This window comes from Myotis brandtii, unplaced genomic scaffold (assembly GCF_000412655.1).
Source record: "Myotis brandtii unplaced genomic scaffold, ASM41265v1 scaffold179, whole genome shotgun sequence".
In the NCBI taxonomy this organism is placed as follows: Eukaryota; Metazoa; Chordata; class Mammalia; order Chiroptera; family Vespertilionidae; genus Myotis; species Myotis brandtii.
The window spans coordinates 2,287,559-2,292,391 of record NW_005356635.1 but is presented as its reverse complement, the minus strand read 5'-3'; positions in this window follow the sequence as shown (position 1 = coordinate 2,292,391).

Below are 4,833 nucleotides of genomic sequence, written 5' to 3'. Positions count from 1 at the left end.
CCCCCATGCACAAATTTCATGCACCGGGTCACTAGTATATATAAAATGTAATAATAGGAAAGAGATAAGTCAGGTATAAGTAAACCACAGCAAGAATCTCTGGAGGAAGGGGATTTTAAAATTTAAAGGTGCATTGCAAATGGAAGTTGTTGAAGGGAGAAAAAATACTGGAGACAAAAATAGTGATACTAGGAGCAAATAAATAACATGGAAGCATATTGAAGGAGGTGACAAAATAATTACACTGAGAAATAATGGTGGGAAATGTTGAGCAGCAGGCAGTCACCAAGATGGGACATGGACCCCAGTGAAAACTCTTGACTCATACAATAAAGTGAGTTTTGAAGATTTTCATGCAGTTATGAAGACTCTTGTGAAGTAGGAAGAGATATGAAGGCAGAGAGAATAAATAAGAAATTCAGAAACTCCATGTGGATACCAGAGGCTGTCCCTTACAAATGCTAATGAGCTAATGCTAAATAAAATAAGTTCACATTGCAATTTTTTTGTGGAGTGTTATTAACACTTGCTGAGAAAAAGCCACTTATTGACTGAAGTTGAAGCAACCAGAAAAACATCTTTACTTGAGAATGCCTACAAGTAAGTTAATGGTCAATCCCAAAGGGAGAAAAGCAAGCACTTCTCAAGCTTTGCTGATCAAGACTTTTGCATATCTGAGCTCCTGCATATCAGAGAGAAAGCCCTGCTGGGTTTGCTTACCCCTTTAACTAAATCCTTCCTTGAATTTAAGGACTGGAGAAGATCCTGTAAGCTGGAAATAGTGAGAGGTTGCATTCAGACCTATATATCTGTTCTTCCTATTAGAAAATGATGCAGCTGGAGTGTTAATTGAGCAAAAAAACTGCACACCTGGAGCCCAATGGCCTTCACTCAGTGGCTGAAAAACTGGCAAGTATCAGAATTCAAATGTGAAGTGAAAGATTGGGATCCTAAGGTCAAAAGTCTCTGCACAAGGAGGTCAGGTCAGCAAGGTCAGCATGCCAGGATGAGGTCACAAAGGTTAGCATGCCCTGCAGAATAAGTATTTGACAGGAGTGTGGAACTGAAAGAAACCCTTGGGTGAGGGTGTGTCAATAGGCTTATCTGCCAGGTTAAAAAAAATATGGGTGATGGAATCTGGCAAATGTAAAAGAGTTTGGAAAAAAACGCTTTTAAATTTAAACTCAGTTCATAAGAATTTGACATATCTCAGAGCAAAAAAAAAAAAGTGTGCTTGTGTCCATCTGAGGCCCAAAATATCAATTTTATTGTTTGTGTCATATAGTCATAACTTAGCCTCCTAGTGTCATTTTCTCTGTGTTGTACTTAGAAGTTGATTATATTCTTTAGAAGTTGGACCTGAAAAGTAATGACATTAAGAATCAAGTGCTAACAACTTGATTCATATATTGTGTTCCATATATTTGCAGAGACCAAAATGAGACATTAATAAGGTATTATCTTTAAATATGTATAAAATTAATTTTAAATAGTTTTTGGCTGAAGTTTAACTACTTCCACCTTTCTTTCAAATTATTTAGAGGAAAAACCAAAGTATATTAATGTTATAACTCTTTTATTTTATTTTATATTTTTATTCTGAAAGTCGCCAAACCAATAGATTTGACTAAGTCAATAATGTGGATTCACTAATCAACAAAATAGCTAAATGGGAATTTAAAATGAAAATTATTAGACATACCTTTTGGTGTATGGGATGATACTCCAGGGCAGGTGTAATAATTTTTTATTGCCTCCTTAAACCACCATAAAAACCAAAGACAAAATTCTTATTAGACTTATTTTACAAATAATAAGTTGGGGGACATAGACTGTATAGGACTTTTTTGAAGGTAGAACTGGCAAATTTGTCATCTTTCCCTCACAGCCAAGCAGTTGCTCTTTCACTGTGCTCCTGTAAATTTATATTCATCCCTCTGTTGTAGTCCTTAGCAAGTTGAATTGAAAATAGTTGTCTCGATGTGTCTCCTATGCAGTGCTAACCGGATTCCTTTCTGAAGTTAAGGCTTTATAGTCCCAGGACTTGATATGGTTCTTGGTATTTAAATGTTTCCTGAGTAAATCAAGTAATCAATGAAAAAAATCTAATTTTAGAAGAAAAAGGAGCATGAGCTAACATTTAATGGGTACCTACACTATTTATCAGACATTACGCTACATTCTACTAAGCTCATTCAGAATTATTTAGTGAGTTTTATAAAAACTTGTTTGCCTAGTTGGCATAGCTCAGTGGTTGAGCATCAACCTATAAACCAGGGCACGGTTCAATTCCTGCTTGAGGATTCTGATTATTGATTCTTCCTCTCTCATCATTGATGTTTCCTTCTCTCCCTCTCCCTTCCTCTCTGAAATCAATAAAAATATATTTTTTAAAAGCCTGTTTTTATCATTTATGTTACATAAAATATAACACTTTATAACACTTTAACCAAATAAAGTATATCTCCTAAACTTTCAGAAATTAGATGCTTGCTGAAGACTTATTATGCAAATTGTCAAAGATGCACTTCTTATGTATTAATAAAAAAAAATACTGGAAACTAACTTAGAATTAGAGCAAAAGAGTTAAGCACAGCCAATTTGTTCTCTTTACACAGATGTAAGCCCAGCAGTCTCTGCATTTCTTTTATTCATGTACTTGGCAATAATAGTTTCCCTGTTCCATTGTATGCTCTGTTTTATTTTAATCTCTTTTGGTTGCAAGTAGCAGACTATCTCAACCCAGCTAAAGCAAAAAAAAAAAAAAAAAAGAAGGGGGAAAGAGAGAGAGACATTTCATTATAAGAATTCAAGAAGAGTCTCACAAACCCCACACTTATAAAGAAATTGAAATAATCTATAACAATAAAAACATAATATGATAATTAGACTGGACATCCTTTTGGACTTCTTTCCGGATGACCTTCCAGACGACCTTCCAGATGAAGCCAGGCTGCAAAGAAAGCCTGGGTCCCGGGTGCCAGAGGGAAGTCGGTGCTGGCAGCCGGGGGAAGGAAGGCCTACTCTTGACAAATTTTGTGCATCAGGCTTCTAGTCAATAATAAAAGCTGTTAAACCAGACAGTATCTGTTGTCATCTATCTAATCTATCAATCACTTAAGCTTTCTCTATATATGGTCTCTTATCTTTCTGATTCTTTGTGCCTGTTTTCACCATTCCTGTTTGTCATTTCTCTTTCCATGGGTGGCTCATCCAGGGATGTTTTACATGTCACACATCTGCATTTATGTTTAGGGACTAACTAGATGACTATCAGTTCCTCAGAGACAGAATCTGATTGACTCAGTGTAGTCAGCTATCCACTCTTCACTGGATAGCTGACCACTCAAAGTGGCAAAGGTGTTGCAATATTTTTTTAAAAGGTGGAGGTAGCTAGAGACATCTAGAGGTAAATTTCTCAGAGAAAGAAGATCAGTGTCAATTGAACATATACCCCAATAATTATTAATCCATACAGATATTGATCCATTTCTTTATGTGGAAGCCAGTTAGAGTGTCTGTATGTTATAATTATTAAAAATATATATTTCAAAGAGAAAGGGAGAAGGAGAGATGATGAGAGAGAATCAATGATGAGAGAGAATCATTGATTGGCTGCCTGCTGCATGCCCCCCATTGGGGATCAAGACCACAACCCAGGCATGTGCCCTGACTGGGAATCTAACCATGACCTCATGGTTCATAGGTCGATGCTCAATCACTGAGCCACACTGGCTGAGCTGTATATTATGATTTTAACAGATAAAGAAAATTGGAAACTCATGGAAGACCAAAGACGTGTGTCTGTGTTTTTGAATCAAATATCTTAAAAAGTGCAATGTGGGATAATGTTGGACTACTTCTCAGTGCAAGGAAGGAGATCCACTTGACCTTCACTACTGGAACATCATTTGTCAAGTTGATCGGGTTTAGTGAAATAAGATCTACTTAATTATATGGTTATTAATAATTACTATAATTGTAATGTTGAAAACATTTATTGTTTCTCAATTCTAGAATATAAAGTATAGATAAAGCATCAAATATTTAATTAAATATAATAGTGGTATGGAATTTAAATGATATGAATTTGGTCAATGTAAAAATAATCATACAGTTAATAGAACTAAAGTATAGAGGAGAAAGAGGATGAAAGTTATGAAGAAGCACTTATTTTCTTAACTTAATAATAGGACATAAGGAGTTAATGAATGCAACCTTTCTGAATAAAACACAAGTATACTAATAACATAACTAATAAAAATGTAAGGGGGTAGCAATCAACTGGAAGTAAAAAGTGAGCATAAAATTATCAAATTCATCAGCTTCCACATCTACACTAATAAAAGGCAAAGATGCTAATTGACTGTACCTTCGCTATGCCCAAGCCACGCCCACCAGCCAATCAGAGAGACTATATGCAAATTAACCCAACCAAGATGGCAGCCGGCAGCCATGGAGCTGGAGCAAGCAGGAGGCTTGGTTGCCCTGGCAATGGAGGAAGCCAAGCTTCCCGCCTGCCCTGGCCGGCTGTGGCCTCTGAAAAAGGCAACAAAGTTTCAATTATAGAAGCCAAATAAATCCCAGATACCTGCTTCCAGCCAGCCTCCACTGGGAGCTTGGGTGGCTGGAGATTGTGGCCAGCCTGCAAACAGCCATCAGCCCCTCACCCAGGCTGGTGACACCCTCATGGGGTAAGGGTCCCCACTGTGGGGTTTGGCCAGCCAGCAAACAGCCCTCAGCCCCTCACCCAGGCTGGCCAGGCACCCCAGTGGGGACCCCCACCCTGAAGGGGGTGTGGCCAGCCTGAAAATGGCCCTCAACCCCTCACCC